The following is a 24961-nucleotide window of genomic DNA, read 5'->3' on the forward strand; positions in this document are numbered from 1 at the left end:
AGTATGGACTGGACCACGTTGGCTAATAGCCTTCGCTTGCTGCCATACACCGCAGAGCTATTAGACATCATACGAGACAATGCCGAAATAGCTGTGGAAGCCTTCTTGCAGGCATAGTCGACGTGGTTCCCGAAATTGAGCGTGTCGTCGACCATGACTCCCAAGAGTTTTTAGGACCGCGCTGACGAAATAGTACAGTCCCCGACGCTGATCTTTGCTTGCTGCACCGACTTGTGGCTGTTCACTACGATACCCTCCGTTTTATGATGCGCAAGCTCCAGTTTCCTGGAGAGCATCCAATCATCAACAACGCTTATAGAGTGGGCAGCCGTCAACTCAACCTCTCTGATAGATTCACTGTAGACTTCCAAGGTGATGTCGTCCGCAAAGCCAACTGTCACCACATGGTTTTCGGCTTTGCAGTTGTTGATAAAAACGAACGGTTTTCTTCTACTGCCGATGTTTCTGTTGATTGATTTCAAAGCAGCATACGATCGGTCGATTGAGACCAGCTATGGTAGCTAATTTGGAATTGTAACTAAAGCTTAATAAAGTGCGCCCAAGTTGATTGTTAGTCGCATATAATGTTAACAACTGACACGCATACTATTTTCAGCACAGAGTATTATAGTAGTACAGAGCAAGTCGCCCTTAGTCGGATATTATCTATACCTATAAAAAAGAATTTCTGTCTGTCTGTCCGTATGTTCCTTATAGAATCGAAAACTACTGAACCGATCGGCGTGAAAATTTACACATAGGGGTTTTTGGGGCCAGGGAAGGTTCTTATGATGGTTAGAGACCCCTCCTCCCACTAAGATGGGGGGGCTCCCATACAAATGAAACACAAATTTCTGCATAACTCGAAAACTAATCAAGCAAATGGAACCAAATTTAACATGTGGGTGTTTTTGGGGATAAAAATTTTTTCTATGGTGAATTGAAATCTCTCCCCACTTTAGGAGGGGGGGCTTCCATACAAATGAAATACAAATTTCCTCATAACTCGAGAACTAATCAAGCAAATGGAACAAAATTTGACATGTGGGTGTTTTTGGAGACAACAATGTTTTCTATGGTGAATTGAAACCTCTCCCTGCTTTAGGAGGGGGGGGGGGGCTCCTATACAAATGAAATACAAATTTTCTCATAACTCTAGAAGTAATCAAGCAAATGGAACCAAATTTGGCATGTGGGGGGTTTTGGTGGCAGGAATTTTTTTATTGATGGTTTGAGACCCGTCACCGCTGTGATAGGGGGTTAAGGACGCTCATACAAATAAAACAGAAATTTTTGCTTAACTCAAAAACTAATCAATCTCCAGAAATTTTAGACTCATAAAACAATAATCAATAACAAGACCACCAAAAACTATCAATAGTAACATTAGATAATTCAGCGCGAGTCGGCCACAGGCCGCGAGTGTTGCCGGCGATCTGCCGTCGGAAGCGCCGGCCACTGCGGGGGGCAGTTTAGGTTTATTTATTTTCCTAGATCTACTGACCTCTATTACTTTCCTTCAGTTGGGTCACCCCTGCAAAATGGTACTTTCTTCGAAAAGATTTTCCGTGAAATGGTACATCCCGCGTAAGGTTTTTCGCGAAATGGTATTCTGCGAAACTCTATATTCCGCGTTATGGTCAACCGAGAAGTGGTGTTCCGCAAAACGGTATGCGGCTAAATGTTATATAATCATGGCGAATATTTTAATGCTATCCGCTTTATTTTATCAGGCCAAGCAATGGGGGGAGTTGTTTTCTACTTTACTGTGAGGAAAATTTGTATATTAAACCACCCATGAACTCCTCAGAAACTTGCAATACTCGAGATTGTGACAAAGGTAATCCGAGATTCACGATTTATGAACAACACAATTTAATTTGTAGCAATACGAAGTTTGTCGGGTCAGTTAGTCGTATATAAATACTTATAAATATAGATGAAATGCGAATAATTATTTCGCATCACGTATATCGCCTCCAAAATATCACGAATATGTCAGTTTTGCGTATCAAATACGATTTATTAATATGCATATCTGTACGTATCTGTACGACGAATTCTACGCGCAGTTGGAGCGTGAATATGACCGCTGCCCAAGACTTACTTACTTACTTACTTACTTATTCAGCCGAGAGCCGGGGTGGCTCTTGCCGTTTCAAGAATTCCTCTCCATTGTACTCGGTCCTGGGCTACTCGTCGCCAATTCGTTGCGCGTCTCGACACACGCAAGTCAGCTTCAACCTGGTCGAGCCATCTAGCACGTTGAGCCCCTCTATTCCTGGTGCCGGTGGGGTTCTTGAAGAGAACGGATTTCACTACACAGTCATCCGGCATCCTTGCGACGTGGCCAGCCCACCGTAGTCTCCCAACTTTCGCCAGGTGTACGATTGGAATCTCACCAAGCAGTGCCTGTAGCTCGTGATTCATACGTTTCCGCCACTCTCCGCTTTCCGTCTGTACTCCGCCAAAAATAGTCCGCAACACCTTTCGTTCGAAAACGGCAAGTGCACGTATGTCTTCCGTAAGTAAAGTTACTGTCTCAAGTCCGTAGAGGACTACCGGTCTGATTAGCGTTTTGTACATCGTTAGCTTTGTGCTGCGGCGTATGCTCCTTGATCGAAACGTCTTGCGAAGGGAAAAGTAGGCACGATTTCCAGCTTGAATGCGTCGTTGGATCTCCTTACTCGTATTATTGTCGGCGGTGACCAGATATCCCAAATATACGAACTCATCAACCACTTCCAGTTCATCGCCGTCAATAGTCACTGTCCGTGGGAGGCAAACGTTACTATCTCGGGAGCCTCTTCCTACCATATATTTGGGTTTCAACGCATTGATTTGTAACCCTATCCTCCTAGCCTCCGTTTTTAGTCTGGCGTAGATTACCTCCGCCGTCCCACGGTTTCTAGTAATGATGTCGAAGTCGTCTGCAAAGGCTAGGAGTTGGCTACTCTTACTGAAGATCGTTCCCCTCGTTTCAATGCCCGCTCGCCGGATCACACCTTCAATAGCGATATTGAATAACATACAGGACAGTCCATCCCCTTGCCGTAACCCTCTGCGCGATTCGAAAGGGCTTGAGAGTGCCCCTGAAACGCGCACGTAGCACATCACTCGTTCCAGAGTAGCTTTGATCAGCCGCGTCAGTTTGTCCGGAAACCCGTACTCGTGCATTATCTGCCATAGCTGTTCGCGTTCAACGGTATCGTATGTTGCTCTGAAATCCACGAAAATATGATGCGTTGGCACGTTGTACTCTCGACATTTCTGAAGGATTTGTCGGAGAGTAAAAATTTGATCCGTAGTAGCACGGGCCCCCATAAAGCCCGCCTGATACTGCCCTACGAATTCTCTTGCTATTGGGGATAGACGACGCGACAAAATCTGGGAGAGCACTTTGTAGGCGGCGCTGACCAGCGTAATACCGCGGTAGTTACAGCAGTCTAGCCGGTCGCCCTTTTGTAGATGGGACAGGCCTTCCATCCATTCCTCCGGTAGTTTCTCTTCTTCCCAAATCCTTGAAATCAGCCAGTGAAGCGCCGTTACTAGCGGTTCTAGGCTATTTTTGAAGAGTTCTGCCGGGAGTCGGTCCTTCCCGGCGGCACTATTATTCTTCAGCAGACCGTTTTGTCGTCGGATCTCTTCGAGATCGGGAGCCAGTAAGCTGTGGTCGTTTGTAGGTACACCGAGGTTAACTTCCATTGCGTCTCCTGCTGCTATATCGCCGTTGAGGCGTTCATCGAAGAACTGCTTCCACCTGTCGACCACCTCGCGCTCGTTTGTGATAAAATCCCCTCCCTAGTCCCTACACATGTCAGGATTTGGTGTGTGAGCCTTGCGAGTTTGGTCAGCTTCTCGTAAAACTTGCGGGTATCATTAGCCCGGAATAGTTGTTCGAGCTCCTCACGATCTCTGTCCTCCTTCTGGCGCTTTTTCCTTCTCAGGATCGTGGTCAACTCATTCCTCGCTCATCGATACTTGGCCAAATTCTCTCTCGTGGATATGCTCAGATAGTTTTCCCAAGCTCTTTTTTTCCTCTCTATCGCTTCTTGGCATTCCCCGTCAAACCAATCATTTCGTGCACTCGAGGTTTCCACACCTAGCACCGCGGTTGCGGCCTCGTTGACGGCCGAGCGTATCCTACTCCATCCGTTTTCGAGGGTCGAAGCATCTAGCTCCATAGAAGAAGGCAGAGCTTCATCCAGTACGCGCGCGTAGTTTTCGGCAGTTCGCGGGTTGTCTAGTTGCCGAATGCTTAGCCGAGGAGGGCGACTGTCGCGAGGTATAAGCCGTCGATAGTTTTGAGCGTACATGTACTGCTACTAGGTAGTGGTCCGAGTCAATATTCGCACTCCGTAGGGAGCGTACGTTGGTGATGTAGGGCCCTCGATGAGAATATGGTCGATTTGGTTCGAGGTTCGTTGGTCAGATGATCTCCAGGTGGCCTTGTGGATATCTTTGTGAGGAAAGAAGGAGCTTTTGATCACTAAGCCTCGGGAAGCCGCAAAATTGATGCATCGCTGGCCGTTATCGTTGGGTCACCCCTGCAAAATGGTACTTTCTTCGAAAAGATTTTCCGTGAAATGGTACATCCCGCGTAAGGTTTTTCGCGAAATGGTATTCTGCGAAACTCTATATTCCGCGTTATGGTCAACCGAGAAGTGGTGTTCCGCAAAACGGTATGCGGCTAAATGTTATATAATCATGGCGAATATTTTAATGCTATCCGCTTTATTTTATCAGGCTAAGCAATGGGGGGAGTTGTTTTCTACTTCGTGTCGGTGTGCAGGCTATGGGGCCCGATCACCGGTCTATACATTGCTTCCCTGCCGATTTGGGCGTTCATATCCCCGATGACGATCTTGATGTCCCGTGGTAAGCAGCTGTCGTACGTTGCCTCCAGCTGCGCACAGAATCCTTCCTTCTCGTCGTCGGGTCTACCTTCGTGTGGGCAATGCACGTTTATGATGGTGTAATTGTAGAAACGGCCTTTTATCCTCAACACGCACATCCTCTCGTTGATCGCTTTCCAATCCATTACGCGATCCTGCATTTTGCCCAACACTACGAAGCCTGTTCCCCGCTCGTTGATCGCTCCACCACTCTGGAAAAATCGGGCTTTGCCGCCACGGATCCTCCACACCTTCTCGCCTTTGCGACAGATCTCCTGCAGTGCCACGATGCCAAACTTTCGGGGTTCTAGCTAATCGAGCAGCACCCTGTCGCCGCCAAATTTCGTTAATTTAGCGGTCTGCAGTTCCAGGTACCAAGTCTTCATTCCATGTCCTTATTTCGTCGCCTTGGTCCATGCCGAATATTCCGAGAAGATATTTCTTGACTCTTGTTGTAAGTTTTTTTTGACGTAGGACTACGTCTTACGGCAAGTTCTGAGATAGGGTGTCATTCCAAAAAATCGAAAAATGCGAGCGTCACGAAAAATGAAAGGTTTTGAGCGCTAATAGCTCAGCGGTTTTTCTATCGATTTTCAATATTCTTACACCAATCGATCGGAAAATCTTCTAAGAATTGACCCAAATGAAGAAAAGTATGGATTCTTGACGTTGAACTATTGAAAAATTGAAAATAATGAACCTATGTTTTACCAAAATTCTCGCTTCGTGATTGGTTGGAAGATTCTTTACGATGATCTAAACCTATACCAATTTGATATCTGTGCTTGGGAAGTAAGCCAAAACAAGTGACCAAGTTTAATCATTTCAACAAAATTTCTTAACACCGCGGTTAAACCTAGACCATTTTGATGTCCTTGCTTGGGAAGTACGCCAGAAAGAGTGACAAAGCCCCCTCGTGCCAACAGATTTCTTACGAACGCGATTAAACCTAGTCCAATTTGATGTCTGTGTTAGGGAAGTGTGCCAGAAAAAATGACACAAGTTCGTTGTCCCAACAGACCGCAAATTCTGTACTGCGAGACGATTAAACCTCGGCGAATTTGATATCTGTGTTGGAAAAATGTGCTATAGCTGTAGTGTTTAATTATAATACGACTCCGTATGAAGGTGAAATTAGTCATCATCGATTCTGCCAATTTCAAAAGCAGTTTTTTTGTTTGAAACAAAAATTCGGTTTATGAAAATATATTCGCTGTATTCGAATTGGCAAGAAGAATGCAGTATATACATTTTTATAAACACAATCCCGCTTTTGGGCCGAAAAGCTGCTTCCGAAATTGGGCTTTGCGACGAAAAGTCAAATACTGCTAGTTTCCCGTGAATACGCATGCTTACCGACCGTTTCATTAGAAGTGTATTGAAAAGGTGTGCTGTTGATAAAATAGGATTGAATTGGTAAAATCCCTTCAACGTGGGGAACCATGGATAATAAAAACAATCTTTAATTTCAATAAGGTAGCAGGAAAGAAATAGTTTGTGTTCTTGATTTTGTTAAATTGTTTTCAAATGCACAATCTTTTGAGAATTGAACGTATGCAATGTTACTACTTTGATAAATGTTACATGCAACGCATGTAGCATGTATATAAGTTGCATATAGCATGTATACATGAAGAATCGAATGATTACAAGCATGAATACATGCTACTATCACTACAAAAAGGCTTACGTAGTCCTGCGTCACCTATATATGCGGTCTTGTACGCAACCCCTCCGATTTTTTTCGGTTTAGATAGGTAGCCGTACTAGGGCTTACGCTACCGAGTCTCGTGATGGGGCTGCCATCTTGCAGTGTCGAGACACACTGTGCCTCCTCCCCTGTTGGTATATGACCTTAGTTTCCACCGGGGCTCGTTACCCGATCTCCGCTAAGGTTGCTCGTATTCCAGCTGGTACCACGTGGAAGTAGGGGTATGATTTGCTAGATAAGAGGCTAGGGACCACAATGGGGTCTGTTTTACGCGTTATCCAACCATTTACCAACCCCTGCCCAAGACATGATGTCAAAATTACCATCGGAGACTGTAATGCTCAGGTTGATCAGGAGGAGGAATTCAAACCGGTGATTGGACGGTTCAGCGCTCACCCGTAAACGAGCGAAAACGGCCTAAGACTTGTCGACTTCGCCGCCTCCAAGAACATGGTCATATGTAGTACCTTCTTCCAGCATAACCTCTACCATCGGTACACCTGGAGATCATCCAACCAGACAGAATCACAAATCGACTACGTTCTGATAGATGGTCAGCACTTTTCAGATATTATCGACGTCAGAACCTATCCGGGCGCTAACATTGATTCGGATCACTACCTAGGATGGTAAGGATACGTCAAAAACTATCTATAGTGAACAACATACGACTGAAGCAACCGGAGGTCGCCGAAAACTACGCGTTATCTCTCAAAGCCGCGCTGCCGGAAGAGGGTGAGCTGGATGAAGCCCCTCTTGAGGACTGTTGGAATGCCGTGAAAACAGCCATTAACAGCGTAGTGGAGAACGTCCTAGGCCGTGTGGCACCGAATCGAAGTTCTATCATTGCACTAATTTTGTGTAAAAAAGTCCGCAGAATCGAATAGGGCTTATCTCATTTAGTTTAAAGCACATTATTTTTTTTGGTTGAGCTCCCGACCATACCAAACGAGAATTCAACCAAAAAAATTGATGTGCCCTAGAATAAATGAGATAAATCCTATTCGATTATGCGAACTTTTTTACACAAAATTAGTAGATTTTTGCGGTTTGTTTTCTCAAAACCTTGCTTGGAATAATCCAATAAGGGTGAAAAATGTTAAAAATAGGGGAAAATGTGCAAAATGGGGCACTTTCCGATGACAAACAGGTAAGGGGTGGGCACCACGCGATTCTCCGGAAAATTTTACATAGGGTCAGCTACATTTTATAAGCCTGTAGGCCGTATCTTATTTGTGTCGGTTTTTTCTCTCGTTTTTGCCCATAGTGCGCAGTGTTGGGTCTAGGAAATTGGCCTTTTCAACCCGGTGGTTTCAATTATTTTAATCAATAGTACCTCGACGATGAAAAACATCCTTCTCACGCAAAACTTTGTAACAGCCATTTTTAAATTACCGTTCCGTTTCATTAGTTTGACACAATTACTTCGTAGTCTGACCTGCGGTGCTGAAGCCTGAAATTTCTCTGAAGATCTGTCGCTAATCATCTTACTGCAGATGAATTGCCCTGCTAAATTTGACCCGAACCGTACGTAATGAGCTGCATCGTGGCTATCAGCCGTACTACATTCAATCCAGAACCACCAACTTTGCGGGCAGCAATCTTTCAATTAATCAATCGAATTCGCTTCCAACCACTATTGCACCCAGTAACCGGCTGGATTAATTGACCGCCGTTTTTGCCTCCACTTTGTTTTTTTTTTTTCGGAAGTAAAATTACACAACGCAGACTCGTTCTGCTGGCTCACCTGCCGCTACGCTGGCACAATTCGTGGCCGGTTAATGATGAAAACGGAGTCGATTATCTGCAATTGAAGAAAATTCTTCAATTGCGCGGCCTCCAACCGACTGACTGACTGACTGCCACTCAACAACGTCTGTTGTGGGCACGCAGACCGGGCAGGTAGCTCTCTGTCAGTCACAGGGGAAATAAATCAAAGGGTACACTTACCACCAGCAATGGAGAATAACAAGGTAATTTACCAGTTGTTTCTTCTTTCACCTCGGTGCAGAAAGAAAGAAAATAAAAAGACGATACCAAAGCTTCCTGCTGGGTCAGGTTCCGGACTAGGCACTTGCCGAATTGGAAAGAAAAAAAGCCTTTGATTCTTATAACAAATTATCATTATTTATTACCTCGATATGCGTTTATTATTCAACTCGTCTAAATTTGCAAACAAGTTAGGAAAGAGTGAGAAAGTCAGTAGAATTGGAGGAATTGAAAGCGTCTAGCGTCCGTCACTGCAACGAAGGGAACGGCGAACAGCCTTTCCACTCCCACGTGCATAGAGACGAGTATTGGTAAGTATTGGAACAAAATCCGGTGCTATTCAATTACAAATTACCCGATAATTTCCATCGATTATCTTGCTGCCTCCTCTGCTGAGCCTATCCGCAACAGTCCGGTAGTCGTTAGCCCGTCAGCATCGGAAGATCGGAAGGAGCGAGACAATCGAGCCGAAAGTCGGCCCTCTAATTTGAACAGTTCCCAGTCAGTCATTATAAATTCTAATTTGGTTTTCAAAGTTTCCAGTTCGAGAAAATCGACGCGTTGACGAGCGACGTGCCATTAATTCGAAACGACTTCTATTCAGTAGCGGAGAATATTCAGTGCTAAATTTCAAAGGCAAAGGCAACACGGCCGGTCACGTGACACGTGGCGACGGGACGACGACGGTGGTGGCAGTGTTTTGACGACACTGACGACTGTGTTGTCCCTTGTTCCGTCATCGCCGGCAGCACGACACGTGGCTCGTTTGGCTTTAAAGTTTTTGATCGCCAAATTAACATCGGACTAATTTTGAATAACTGCTTCCGCCGAGCAAATACAATTGACAGTTGATTGGAGTTTGGCGCCTTCGCAGGGGATCGTGTGCGTTTTTTTACGATGTGAAATTGTCGAATGACTGTGAATGGGTTGATTGTTGGTGTAATTTGCAATTTTGTGGAAATACTCTTGATGTAATTAAAGAAAGGAGAGGAGAAAACTGTCTGGAAGACTAAAACAAGGATTTTTATTACAGGTGCCGTAAATGGGGAATAACATTTTTTCAAATGTTATTTCAAGAATTACATTTTTAAACTTACTATTTAGCAACAGATCAGAAATTCGTACAGTAATTGCCAATATTTAGGTGCGGAAGTTTAGTAGAAAGAGATATAAAATATAAACTAAATACAGGGGCTTTGACATAATGTATCATTTCTATTTTCAAAATGCATCGTCAATTCGGGCGAAATTGATCACTTACTGAAAGCTAAAGTTAATATGTAATATGTAAACATTATTGAGTAGAACAGCAGAGTCACTAGGTATTCAACAAGATTGATCTTGTAAATTGCTTGACTTTTTCAATTTACTATTTTGATCATTTCGCAATTTTATACATGCCTGATAAAACTTCTTGGTGTTTCATTGCTGTAAGAAGTTTCAATAGAACTAATTCCGTTCTCTAACTATTTGGTTGCGTTTTAATACTGTTTGTCAATAAAACAATGCGGTAAGTCTACCGGTATTTATATACCGCTAAAATACCTAATTGAACAAAGTCTTGTTCAATTAGGTATTTTAGCGGTATATAAATTTTCGCATATTTTGGTAAGATATGATGTCACTGTATCGTCACATGAACACTTTTTCAAATTTGACAAGTGAAAGTAATAAAAAAGACATTTTTTTAGTTGGGGAAGAATAAATGCTTAATGCGAAAAATGTAGATTCAGGCAAACTGAAAACTCTTGACATTGTGTGTGTGTGTGTGTGTGTGTGTGTGTGTGTGTGTGTGTGTGTGTGTGTGTGTGTGTGTGTGTGTGTGTGTGTGTGTGTGTGTGTGTGTGTGTGTGTGTGTGTGTGTGTGTGTGTGTGTGTGTGTGTGTGTGTGTGTGTGTGTGTGTGTGTGTGTGTGTGTGTGTGGGTGTGTGTGTGTGTGTGTGTGTGTGTGTGTGTGTGTGTGGGTGTGTGTGTGTGTGTGTGTGTGTGTGGGTGTGTGTGTGTGTGTGTGTGTGTGTGTGTGTGTGTGTGTGTGTGTGTGTGTGTGTGTGTGTGTGTGTGTGTGTGTGTGTGTGTGTGTGTGTGTGTGTGTGTGTGTGTGTGTGTGTGTGTGTGTGTGTGTGTGTGTGTGTGTGTGTGTGTGTGTGTGTGTGTGTGTGTGTGTGTGTGTGTGTGTGTGTGTGTGTGTGTGTGTGTGTGTGTGTGTGTGTGTGTGTGTGTGTGTGTGTTATGTCTCTATATGCAAATAATTGTACATTCCGAGGTCGCCTTCATGGACAATAAGCCCCGCATGGATACTTTTAAACATCCACACTTCCAGAATAATTTTCATTATTCTGGCGCGTATTTGGTTTAATAAAATTAATAAAATCAATAATAATTGAAATAGAACCATATTACAAACATTTGCTTTCACCCGTGCGTTGCATATCTCTAGCGCTAGAGGCTCTAGTACTCGCAAATTCATGAAAAGTATCGATTAATCTATGTAGAAAAGTAATTTTATCGATATCAATAACTATCGATAATTTAACAGCAAGAGTTCCAAAATATTGCGAGCTATCTATAGGGTAACCAACGTATTTTGGACCCCCTCTACAGCTGTACATAATTTGGACACTTACAGCAAAATCAAATGGAAGTGTCCAAATTATGTACAGCTGCTGAAGGTGTCCAAAATAGGTTGGTTACTCTAATAGCTAGTCAGAGTGATTTGCAATTTGCATAGCAATTACTCGCGGCAGCAATACACGAATGAAAACAGAATACTTATGCTCGTTTGCCGAATGAAACTTCCGCAGATCACATAGAATCACTCGCCGCACTGCAGGACCCACAGGAACAGAATAGCAACCTATCTTGATTTCAAATGAAAATTCTTGACATTAGGCCAAAAATATAACGGGTGGCAACTAAAATTTTGGATTTTTTTTCTCAAGCTATCAATAAAAGACAAAGATACATGAAGAAGATCTGATTTACCGAAATTAAAGATACATTATCCATTGTTGAAAAAAAGTTAGTGTACATTTGAAAACAGTCCGTAATCGGCTGTTCGGCGAAGCTTTCGTTTGACGTCGAAACAGGAGCGTTGTACGGCCTTCATTTCAACTCTGCGAATGCATCTCTTGATTATACCAATCAACTGTTTGCAATTCGTGGCTCTCCAGTTATTTCTGTACACCAAGGAACACAAAATCCCGAAGAAAGCTTCGGTTAGGTGCACTGAGACAGTAGAATCAATATATATAGAATGCCAGTGTCGCTGTTTTTCTACAGGACTCATTGTGGTAAACATGATGCTAACAATCTGTATCAAGTCTGTGAATCGCGAACTTCATTGTCAAAGTTGCTCATTGTTATTTATCTGTTCTTTATCTGTGCGCTGGTTGGTGCTGTCAGTGCGCTCTCCGCTGTGTTTTTATGCCAGTAAAATGGATTTAAACGTTCTTTTTCTTTTCGTCCGGATGAATAGAATCCAACAACTGCGCCCTTTTGCACCGATTTTTTCAGAAATTTGAAGCAAGCGAAGTTTCCAAACACATTACTTGGCAGCCATGTTTGAAATTTTAAACTGGTTGTCAAAGTGACAATGAGATTCCCCTTTTGATGAATCTCAGGCACACACATTTGCATATATAATGTAAATACATTATCTGAACATGTGTGATGTTTACCACACGCACTACAGCGACACTGGCTTTCTATATATATTGATTATACTACTGAGACAGGTTTTTCGGGTCGTGATTCTTGGGTAAAAATGGGATCGAATGGCTATTCAAAAACGATTGTGTTTTTTCGGCGTAATGCGATGATGCTCTATCCGGCCAAAACACGTATTGTCTATCTGCATGATGTGTTTGAAGAAACGGGATCAAAATTTTCTCCAAACATTTGTCTGGTGCATCTTAATTGATAGTCAAACCAGAGGGCTTGTTGTTGAAGAAACGAGAAAGAGAACGATTTCCTTCTGCGTCCATACTTTTGGCTGGTCTTCCACTACCTTGCTTGTGAATAGTTGTTGGGCATCTTAGGATATGGTAAACAGTCGAAGCCGCAATATATTTGCTTTTTAAATGTTGTACCGTATACTTTTTGCCGGGATTTCTGTTGCAGTTCGTAGTGTACAACGCGCTCCCGAAATGCTTCTTGTTTCGACGCCATTTTTAGCAAAACTGGGTAAGTATAAACAAAACAAAAAATATTAACAAAACGAGGAGAGAGAGAGCTAACACATACATACTCTCATTTCTCTCTTCGCTCGTTTGATGTTGAGAATAAGGGTCGCAAAAAAATTCCAAAATTTTAGTTGCCACCCGTTAGACTTAGCGAAGGTGAGAGTCGAACTCACAGCTCCCAATCTCTAATTGAGCGTGTTGTTTAACCAATTACACCATTAGGCTTAGTGGTGTAATTGGTTAAACAACACGCTCAACTAGAGATTGAGAGCTGTGAGTTCGACTCTCACCTTCGCTAAGTCTATATTTTTGGGTTAATATCAAGAATTTTCAGTTTGCCTGAATCTACATTTTTCGCATTAACAATTTATTCTTCTCCAACAGAAAAGTTAAGCCGACTGCTATACGTCGTTGGAAAAAAGAAAGACATTTTTTTATTTCAAAAAAAATTGGGACAATACGATAGGTTATAAATAAACTACTTTTCGTCTCAGCATGCCTTAGACAACACAGGGAATAGATAAACTATGGTCATCGGACGATACAGGTTTTATATGGGAGCTGTCAAAGGCTCGGTTAAAATGAAGCGCTTTATCAGAAAGAGAGAAGAGAGGAAGAGAACTTCTGGTACACGTTCTGACATCATATCAATCAATCGGCTTGGTTGATATCTGTCAAACAGATAATAATTCTAGTTTTGATTTTTATTAATTTTTTCATCAAATATTGACTTGATTGAAATAAAAAAAGAACTATTAGATTCAGAAAACAACAGGCTATCAAATGAGATAAAAAAGCCACTTTTTTGGGAAAATTAAAATACCCAATTGAAGAATTTAAATCATTAAACCATTGATAACATCAACAACTATATACAGAGTGGCGATATGTCATCCTAAATGTATGCAGTCCGTATTCTATTTCTCTTTTCTACTCATGCGTTCGATTGGTCGTCTGCAGGAATAACTGTCGGCGTTTTTAGACGAGTTTATTTAAAAATGTGATAAACACAGATGTGTCTGCATATTTTTCGTTTAGAGTGTATTCAAATGTTTTTTTCCATGTTGGGTATTTTTATCACTGCAACCATTTGTTTGATCTATTGTGATATATCCCCGTTTTATTATAGCTATGTTGTCAAGATGACGCACCATCGCCATTGTTTGACTACTAGCATTCGCTCAGGCCGGTGATGCACTTCGGATGAAGTGCACTACTGCGCTAGGAGGTGTTCTCCAAATATCAGAGGGTTCTAACAGCCCTCTTCCGAAGAACCTTAATCTTTTATTGAAAATTGCCGGACATCGGCATAACAGGTGTTCCGAATCTTCTTTTTCTATGCCACAGAAGCGACATATATCATCTTGAAGTTTTCCCATAAGCATCAGATGATAGCGGCTCGGACAATGTCCTGTTATATGTCCAGTATAATTGCTTAGATATTTCTTCGAAAGCTCCAGGATTTTGCGAGTCACTGAAATGTTTGGAGAGATAAACCGTTTCGACTGCCTAGCATTGAAAATGTTATTCCAATTTGATTCCACTTTCTTACATTCCCATGCTTTTAGCTCCATTTTTAAAGCAGAAGCAGATAAACCACAGAAAGGCTCAGGATGATCCGAGTCTTGCAAGCGCATCAGCTCTCTCATTTCCATCGATACAACAGTGACCTGGGACCCAGTACAAATTGGCTTGGTTACGACAAGACAATTTTTGAAGTGTTTGAATACATTCCCAGACAAGTTTTGATGTGCATGTCGGCAACTTTAGAGCGTTTAGAGCTGCTTGGCTGTCGGACATGATGCATATATTTGAATGTCTATAGTTCCTGCGCAAGCACACAGTCGTACATTCTAGAATTGCTTGTATTTCAGCTTGCAATACAGTTGGTCATTATTATTATGTCGTATGGGTTGGTTCAGATATTATGTCGTATTTCTCAGTTGCAATCGAGATATACAAACCAAATGGTTTACTGGCATCTTCGTAATCATCGATTGGCAATCCCCACAAATGTGGATGATCAGTAGCAATTTGTGGTGTCGCAATGACTGCATCGGCAAGTCAAGGCTGGTGACGGTACGAATGTTGAACTGCGTCTATCGTTTTGTCGAACTATTTACCCGAAAGGTATGAAACGGTGAGAGTTACTTGTAAGGAGCGTCAAACATAGCTTTGGCACTCTCAAGCGCCAAACTAGCGTCTCCACGCAGATTTAAGCCAAATGATGATGTTCGATTGAGCGCCTGTAGCCCAGGTGAGGGGCGGCTTAAGCAGCGTCTGTATCGGAGCGAGCGGCTAATTATGAAATGCAGTATCCCGTAAGCTTCGTTTCGTGCTTTAGTATTTTTCGTGGTGACGGCTTGCAAAGCCTGCTACACCAACCCCCTGCTTCGCCGGAGGGCCAACGAAGCTCGAAAGAGCCCTCCTTTTCCTGTCAGTATACGACCTTGGCTTCCACCGGGGTTGGTTACCCGTTCTCCACCAAAGTTGCTCGTATCCCAGCTGGTACCACGAGGAGGTAGGAATAGGAGTTGCTGAATAAGAGGCTATGAACCACTGTAGGGTCTATTTTATGCCTACACGTGCACAAGGCACCGACGATACGCATTATTCAGCCGTTTACCAGTCCACAGGCTTTGTTCAACAGGCTCTGTCTTAGGACGGCAAGCCACCTAAGTAAGTAAGTAAGTATTTTGCTGTATCAAAGACAACAAACCGCACTCTGTTTTAATCCTCGTTATCTAAACACTCGCTATAGCTTAATTATACACTTGTGCAATGATTTTGTAATTAATTTTCGTATTACTTTGTTTACATTTTTTCTTCTCTATCTGATACGGAACGTCAGACCAAGGGTCTTTCAGACTGCTCACTTTGCAAACGTCAGGCCAGGGTCTGTCAGCCAGCCTCCTTTAACAGGGGAGTGCCGTGTTGCAACACCCCCGCTCGTAACATCCAGTGTACTCCTGGTCGTTCTGGATTTACTTGATTTACTTGATCTCCAACACTGCCAAGCACACCTCTGTACCCGGCCTTCTGATCTATCTGCAGCCCTCATATTCACTTGCTGGATTCGTCCGTCGGTTCGCTTGATCACCGCCTCTGCTAGGCTTCTCTTCCGCTGTTTGCTGTACTTTTTTCGGCGATCCACCTCCACTTCAGAGGGTCCTCGGTTGTGAAATCCTAAACAACTGACCGGCCGCGTCTTTGATTTTGCGCGTTTCTGGTCCAATCGTCTATCCTCGGTAGATTCTTGATGGACCGCTATCCTCGATTCATCAAGAGCGCCGCGGTTTTTAGGCCAATCATGAAGGTCTTCTTTGCTCATCTCCTGGTGGAAACCAATATAGCAATCTATATCGGCAAACGTGGAGCATTTTGGTTCGTACACCGTCTATTTTAGCTTTCATCGCACTGCGATTGGCTCTTCAGTTTCACCAGCCTTCGTTTCTAAGGGGGCGAAGGAGTGAATGTTGTTGAGTCCGATCAGCAGTTTCGGTTGTCCTTCATACGACTCAATCGGCAGATCTCTCATGTGTTCGTAATGCGCAGCCAGTTCGCTTGTATCCAGTTTTTCGCAACAGTACGAACGCTGTGTAATAACAGTTTGTTGTTCGCGTCCACTCCAACGCCGGACGCCCATAGATTCATTCGTCGAGATCCCTTTTCTTCGCGCGTGACGTCTGCTGTCCATCTAATCGTCAAACGCTCTTGCACTCCGACAATACCCAACCGATTTGCTAAGTTTTTCTCTACCAGTGTCACTGAAGCACCTTCGCCCAGGAGTGCTAGCATCTTAATAGACCTATCGCCGCAATACAACTGCACCGGTATCATTCGGAACATTATCGACTCGCTTGACCGAATATGCGCACTAAATCCCGACACGTTTCCGATCGGGTGCAGCAGTGCATTATGCTGTTCGTTGCAATCTCCCACATTGCAGCAGATTTTAAGTCGGCATTGTCCACCGTGTTCATTTAGGCACACACAATACAATTTTTCGCGTGTCACCAGCTTTAACCGATCGGAATATAAAAGCCTTTTAAATTCTGTACAGTTCCTCAGACGATGGTTCGTGTTCTGGCATACCTTGCAGGATTTCAGGATCTTACGCTCCTTCGCTTCAATACTCAACATATCGGTTTGTCACTAAAAAATGTTCTATTCTCCATCAGCTTCACTTTAGCAGACTGTCCATTTCCGTTAGATCTGAACTCTGACTCATTGTCGAAGCTGACATTACCAGCACATGCATCCGCCACTATATCCATGAGAAAGTTCGTCAGGGTACGCAAAGTAACTTCCCTTTCGTGCCTCTTATACCGAACCCATTCTCGCTTATCGGGGTCGGGTAGTCTGTCGACCAAGTCCTGGATCAACAGCAGATTAACCAGATATTGTTGATGTCCCGAAGCTTCCAAGTGCTCACACAGCTGCTCTACCGCGTTTCCGAAGGGAATGAAACTAGCTAGATCTCGTTCGAAGCCTTGTACGCCGCGTAAAACAGTGGCCATTCGGATGGCTTACCAGAGAACGTAGAAAGTTTGTACGCTAAGCCCCTCCTTGCTGCCAACTGTGCTTTCGTATGCCCAATCTGCTTCTGCTCTATCATGGCGACATTGTGCGACCTCGCCGATAATTTAGACTGATCGCTGTCACGCTCGCAATCGTCGAACTCATCTTCGGAATCCTCTCCGGCATTTCCTTCTTCAGGTTGCTTCAGCTTTTCCACTTCAGTCTGTTTCCGCGTGATCTTCGATGACACATTCTTCAGTCCGCTCAACTTCCGGTCCAGCTCCGTTACTTACTTCTCAGATGCCAATTGAGCAGCTTTCATTCGCCTTATTTGCTCGCACTTTTCTTTGAGAACTGGTTCCCACATCAGTCTCTTTTCTTCTTCTTCTTCTTCCGATTGCATCTTCCTTTCCATTTCAATCCTCTTCCAGCATCATTTTTTTCTCCATTTGCTTCAACATCCTTTCTGCTTCCAATTCCTCCTGCATCCGCTTTTGCTTTTCCTTGAGTGCTTTCATTTTCTGCTCCATACTGAAAACGCCTTTTGTTGGATCAACAGGAAGTTGATCAGCTTCGTCCGTATTCTTACGGCCCTTACTCTTCCTTTTGGAAGCCTCTTTCTGCTGCTTTTTGTATTCTTGAGCCAGCTGCTGGCAAGCCGCACCCTTACTGTACCACTTGGCTGACTTTGATACGTGTACTCCTTCTACACAACGGGAATGAAACCATTTTGCGCATCCGTCACATTCTACCATTTCTTCATTGATAGTTGACGGTCCACAAATTTCGCACGGCATCGCAGTCAAGTTCTCCATATCGTCAGCAGTAGATTCAGCATCAGAAGACGTTTTTCGAGGTTGGATCGACATCTCTGTGTCCTATATGTGACACCTTCTTTTTGAGAAGGTTTCGAAAGAAACCCTTTTTGTAGCAGACCTTTATTTTGTGTCGCTCAAACTACAATAATTTTATCGATATTAGTCTTACAAGAAGTGGTTCTATTATTTCCTCTAATCTTCCTATACTTTTCACTGCTGCTTCACGCTATATCAATTACAAACTATCTTAACTTTCAAGTTCTGCGAAGAAACACGGTAAGTATTAGTGTAAGTATTTTTCTAGGTTTTGTTCAGCATACTTCCTTTACAGGAATTTTGATTCAACAAGTAAGTAATCTCCGTCCAACTTTTATCATTTTACTTACAGATCTATTTTGCTGTATCAAAGACAACAAACCGTATCTTAGCACTCTATTTTAATCCTCGTTATCTAAATACTCGCTATAGCTTAATTATTCACTTGCGCAATGATTTTGTAATTAATTTTTGTATTACTTTGTTTACATTTTGTCTTCTCTATCTGATACGGAACGTCAGACCAAGGATCTGTCAGACTGCTCACTTTGCAAACGTCAGGCCAGGGGTCTGTCAGCCAGCCTCCTTTAACAGGGGAGTGCCGTATTGCAACAGGTATAGTACATGGCAAAGAACAAGGAAACGATTAATGGATATAGATTGGAAACTTGGTACCTGGAATGTTCGAACTCTTCATGAACCGGCACGAGCTGGCTTGCTTGCTCGAGAGCTGCAGCGACTCGGAGTGAAGATCGCTGCTATACTGGAAGTGTATCGCTGACCAAATTCCAGAGAAAGGGAGTTCCATGCAGTAGATCCTACTGCAGGCATTTGTTTTAAGTACAACATCTACTACAGTGGCGATAGGAAAGCAGAATATCGTGTCGGTTTCGTAGTGTTGGGAAAGCAAAAGCAACGAGTTATCCGGTGAAGGCCCGTAGATGGCCGTATATGTGTGTTGTATATGAGAATTAACGGCAAATTTTTCAACTGCAGCCTAATCAACGTCTACGCACCGACAAACGATAAATCCGATGATGCAAAGCACGAATTCTACGATAGGCTCGAGAGGACCTATGGAGAGTGCCCAAAACATGATCATCATCGGAGATTCAAATGCGCAGATCGGGAGGGGGTAATTCTTCCGTCCAGTCATTGGCAGACATGGCCTTCATCTGTCGACTAATGATAACGGTCTGAGGCTCATAAATTTAGCCGCGGCCAGAGGAATGCACCAACTTTTTACGTTTGAATGTTCGGAAACACACCTGGAGGCATCCAAATGAAAACACTAGCTTTCAGATCGATCATGTCTTGATTGACGGTCGACACTTTTCGAATGTCATCGGTGTACGGTCCTTTCGGTGTCCAAATATCGACTCTGACCACTATCTCGTAGTGTGTAAGACTCACGCAAGGCTGTCGACCATGGCGACGACTCGTACTGAAAGGACGCTGCGTTTCAACATCCGGCGGTTGACGGCAAACGGCGTGGCAGTGGAGTATGCCAGAAAGCTTGTTCAACGAATCGCAGAACAGCAGGTAGAATGAGAAGATATAAATGGGCTGTGAAGAAACATCCATGGTGCCATCGAAACAGTCGCGAAAGAGGTGGTAGGCACAACGCTCAGAAGACAGCGTAACAGCTGGTTTGACGCTGAATACCAGAGAGTGACAGATGAAAAAAACCAAGCCAGGAGTCGCATACTCACTGCAGCAACGCGTCAAAACAGACCTCTCTCTAGAACTGCGGGAAAAAAGAACCCATCGTCTAAAAAACGCGAGTACGAGGATCACGTGCTCGCCGGCGTAGAGAAGCGATACGCCAGCAATGACACACGGAGTTTGATAGTACTGGCGTCCTGCTTACTGACAAAATGGTGGTAGCAGCCAGATGGAAGGAGCACTTCCAGATGCTGTTGAATATAAAAGTAAACATGAAGATCAGCAGAAACAGGATACAAATTGTGACCAATGGCCAAGCTATGGAGCCACCAACACAGGCGGAGGTTAATCAGTGAGCTTCAGAATGGTACGGCTGCTTAGGCGGTATCCCAGCTGAACTTCTAAAAGCGGGGAACGAGTGGCTCTACGAAATAATTCACCGGATTATTGTCAGGATTTGGCATGAAGAACAAATCGCAGAGGAGTGGTTGGATGGCCTTATATGTTCTATTTTCAAAAATGGACATCGACTCGAGTGTAAAAACTATCGAGGCATTACATTGCTCAACTTTGCCTATGAAGTGCTATCTCGTATCCTGTTCTGTAGACTGAGACCGATAGCGCAGTCCTTCGTCGGCGAGTCCCAGTCCCAAGCAGGTTTTCGTGAAGGTAACACCACGACGTATCAGATGTTTACCTTGCGCGCCATTCCAAGAGTAAAACTTGCAAACACATAATCTGTTTGTGGACTTTAAGGCGGCGTACGATTCAGTCAAACGAAAGGAGCTATGGCAGATAATGCTAGAACATGGTTTTCCGACGAAACAAATTATGCTGATTCGTGTGACGCTGGATGGCTCAAAATCCCTCTGGGACCTCTGCCGCTTTCGTGACATTGGATGAACTAACGCAAGGAGATGCACTCTGTAACCTGCTATCCAACATTGCCTTGGAAGGTGCAATACGATGAGGTAACGTGGAAAGCTTCTCGGGTTTGCAGAGGACGTTGATATCATCGAAATCAATCGTTGTGCAGTGAAAGAGACCTTTAGGCCTTTTAAATGGGAAGCAGCGGGATTGAGACTTACCATTAACAGCGCCAAAACGAAGTACACGGTTGCTGGCAGGGAACGTGGCATTCCAAATGATAATGGTGCCAAGGTGGAGGTAGTACAATGTGGCAGGTTACGGTGGGCTGGCTACGTGGCCAGAATACCCGACGAAAGAGTAGCCGAAACTATTTTCAGCAGAGAACCAGGAAGAGGCCGTAGACTTCGGGGCAAACCCGGCATTCGCTGGATGTGTGCTCTCGAGGACGACACGCGTTTAGTTGGTATTCAAGGGGATTGAAGAACGGCAGCCCAGGACCGACAGTACTGGAGGACCAAAATTAATTCGGCGCTGGATCGTTAACGGACCGTCGCCACTAATGTAAAGTAAGTATAGCTAATATCTAGGAAGCAAGCTCTTAATAAGCTATTATACAATAAACATGTTTGTTAGATCGTTTCTGTTCTACTAGGATATTTGCCTTATAGTTAAGTCCGATCAAAATGAAACAGCGCCGCAAAAGCCCACTGAATTCAGTCTGCCAGTTGATGTATACCAAATAATCAACATAAATATCCTCTAGTTAGCTAATAATAAATCTTCACTACCAACCATCTGTGCTCCATATGTATCCACCATGAAGAACGTCACGCCGTGGCGGATCGTAAGAAAAGAAAGCCTCGAAACTGGCCGATGATCGCCGCCGCGGCTTGTGTTCGGCCCGTGGCATTTGATCTGCGCGCCCATTTGGCTATGCAAACAAATTTCCCATGTATGAGTGCAGCCCACGATGCTACACCTCTGCCTGCTTGCTTGCAACACAGCGGCTAAGCCGCGATCATCATTAACTCGCGCTATCCATAGTGGCTTTTGTGGCCTCCCACCATGTTCTGTGGGAGGCGATCAGTTCTAACTCAGCATAGATTATACGCACATTAAAAATTAATTAGTTATAAAACAAAAGCTTCAGCGTGGCGTACCGCCACTTCTAGCCTATCAGGAAAATCGTCGTTTTTGTTTATGTGCTTTTGGTCAAGTTTGACAGAATTTGCGCTAGCGGCCATTCATGCCGCTGCGGCCTCATTCGCTGCGTGTAGGTTTAGAAAGATAAATGATCGTCTAGTGCGGATTCGCACAGCAAATTCGTCTTGGATTTCCCACAGACACAGAGCTGCACCGGCAGGCGAATTCCGTTGACAGCGTCGGATCCTAACGAATGAGGCCCGGCCGCCATCATGGTTGCGCGGGTCGATAAATCTGTCAGGCAGGTTGGCTGGCTGGCTGGCTGGTTGCAAACAATCAAATGGTAATAAATTATGATAATTTTCTCCTACGAGAGAAGCATTATCATAATTTCTTTGTCGATATTATTTACAATTATTATCGACATTCGCTGACTCCTCACCGGATCTTCAGAGGTAATCCCGATTATGAATTGTTACATTTAGAAACTATTACATTGTTGAAACTTGATACAAAAAATCGTACAAAATGTTCCTTCAACTTTTAGAAAATGGTTCAGATTCGGCCATCGGAAGTAAATCTCCTTAGAGGACAGTAGGGATACGCTTTTTTATTACCTCAAGCAGGGATTCCACCCTGGCTCGCTCTCGCCAGTGAAGCGGGCTACATGGTAGACATAAATATGTTCGATTTGACAAGAAAATTACACTAAACTCTCGTTAACTTTGCATTGTGCCAACCGGTCGGTCGGTCGGTTACGAATGCCCCGAAACGAACGGTTGGCAACACTGATTGGTTGAGGCTCACGGTTTGCAATTAGTTGCTGCTGATGCTGTTTCATGTGGCCAGGTTTGAAACATTTATTTATTAAATCCACTTAAACGCAATATATCTGTGTCTTGGCTGGAACAAGTTGAGTGCAGCTGGAACAAGTGGCGGGAGGAGAGAGAGGAAAATTGGCCAAGAGTCGCGCCAAGGGTCGTCACCGAACGTTGTGCGTTGGCTGGCCGAGTACAGCTGGGACATCCTTGGTCATATTTTATCGAAGAAACAATGTTTGCCTGCCAGCGCAAGAGATATTTAAATTGCCTTCGGCAAATGTTCGGCTCGATTGTGTAAGGCGCATTTGAGATCGTGGGAATCGGGTTTGCCAATGCAATCGTTATTGAGTTGAGACCTATCAAAGCGGTCGATTATATTCTTATCGGTCGATGTCCGGGGTCGCATGACATATCACTAATGACAAGTAGAAAGTTGTGAAACTTATAAAATGTGCAGAAGTGACAACAACTGGGACCTCCTAGCTACAAGGTGAATAACTATGAATATTCATCATACTAAAGCGATACTAAATTGTTTAGGTAATCGAAATATGCCATTTAAAATAACATAACTACGCAACATACTTTACGCAAGTGTAATGCAAACAACCGAAAACATCTCGTTTTTTGTTCGTTTCTTCACCATCAAAGCACCCCGTACCGGGCCTTTGGTTCGCCCGTCCGGTAAGTAAGTAGTAGGCAATGCACGATGATTGCATCACTGAGTGCATGTCACATGCTGTAACGACACCCATCTAGTTTGACATTTGCATACGTTTTACATATTCTGCTGACAACACGCGTCGTCTGTCAAATGCCAGTACACCTCAGCCGGCTAGCACCACCTCCCCCCCAAACCGCTCTCCGTCACTATTGAGATCCAGTTCTTTTTTCCATCATCCACCTGCAACTACAGATCAAAACGTAAACGTCTCCGGCATGATTCCAGGTGATTCATCATTTTGTCATCACACGCGCATCAGCGCAGCGTCGCCGTCACTTGCTCGGGAAGGATGGCCCGACCGTCCCACCCCCTACCCTAGCGCTTTGCCAGAGTTACATCGGTTCCACACACGAATGCGCTCCTCCCAATGTCGTGTTTACTGCTATAAATGAAATATTTATTAACTTTAAAATAAACTTTAATGATAATGATAATAATTATGGGAGTGCATTTCGGACCTCTCCGCTGATCGTCGCCACTTTGCGCCGAAATCAGATTTTCCTCGCCGTCCTCACGAGGGTGAACCAAACCGAAAATTGGACCTAATTTCGGTTGTTATGTACGGCGGATGGGAGACCGATTCAACTTCGCCGTTTTTCGAGGGGGCTGAGTTGGCTGAGGGGGCACGAAATTGACGCAAACAATCTGTGCTGGTTGTTCTTTTTGATGAATATTTTAATGGGGCTCAAATTATGGCGCAATTTTAACGACATTAAACACATTCCAGCATTGTTCGGGCGAATGTAAACAGTGAAGCGCACGGAACAGCTTTGCGATGTCAAGCGATGCCTGATAATATGCTGATTGATCGATTTTGCAGGTTAAATGATGAACAACGACGCTTGACGGAGCCCCAGAGAGCGAATATTGAAATTTTGTAAAATATTCAACGTTTATCTAGTGGCACTTAACGATATTTTAATAGCGTTGTAACTGGGAGAAGACACGGCGATTTTGATTGAAGAAAACAGACGCAGTGTTGTATTTTTTAAGATTATTTGTAGAAGGGATACATATAAAAGACCTATTTTTATTACAATAATTTACAACAAAAACTATTTTTATGCCAACGTAAGAACCGATAACTCAATATTTAGTGAACGGGACATAACACTAATAGTTCTTACAAACGGATAGTTTACCTTTTAAACCGACCGGTTTCGGGAAATATGATGTCCAACCGGACATCACCCCGTTGATGGGAAACATATTTCCCGAAACCGGTCGGTTTAAAAGGTAAACTATCCGTTTGTAAGAACTATTAGTGTTATGTCCCGTTCACTAAATATTGAATAATTTACAAACCTAGGTAAGAATAACAATTCCTCTATTCTGCACTTCCGGGACTTCAAAAGCTATTGGGCTCCGCTCAATCTTTGTTGACAACTCCTCGTGTAGCCGGTTGCCGATTTTTTATCTGCCAATACCGAATCGGACTCTTCTCAAATGGAGTCCGCCTAGATACAACGGACCACACAGTTCCCGATTCTGCTGCAACTCCACATTTACGCCGCCGGTTACCGGGATGCACCGATTCTAGCATTTTGGGAACTCTTGATCCCCCCGCAGTAGTCGCGCCTTTCCTGT

Source organism: Sabethes cyaneus, chromosome 1 (assembly GCF_943734655.1).
Source record: "Sabethes cyaneus chromosome 1, idSabCyanKW18_F2, whole genome shotgun sequence".
NCBI lineage: Eukaryota > Metazoa > Arthropoda > Insecta > Diptera > Culicidae > Sabethes > Sabethes cyaneus.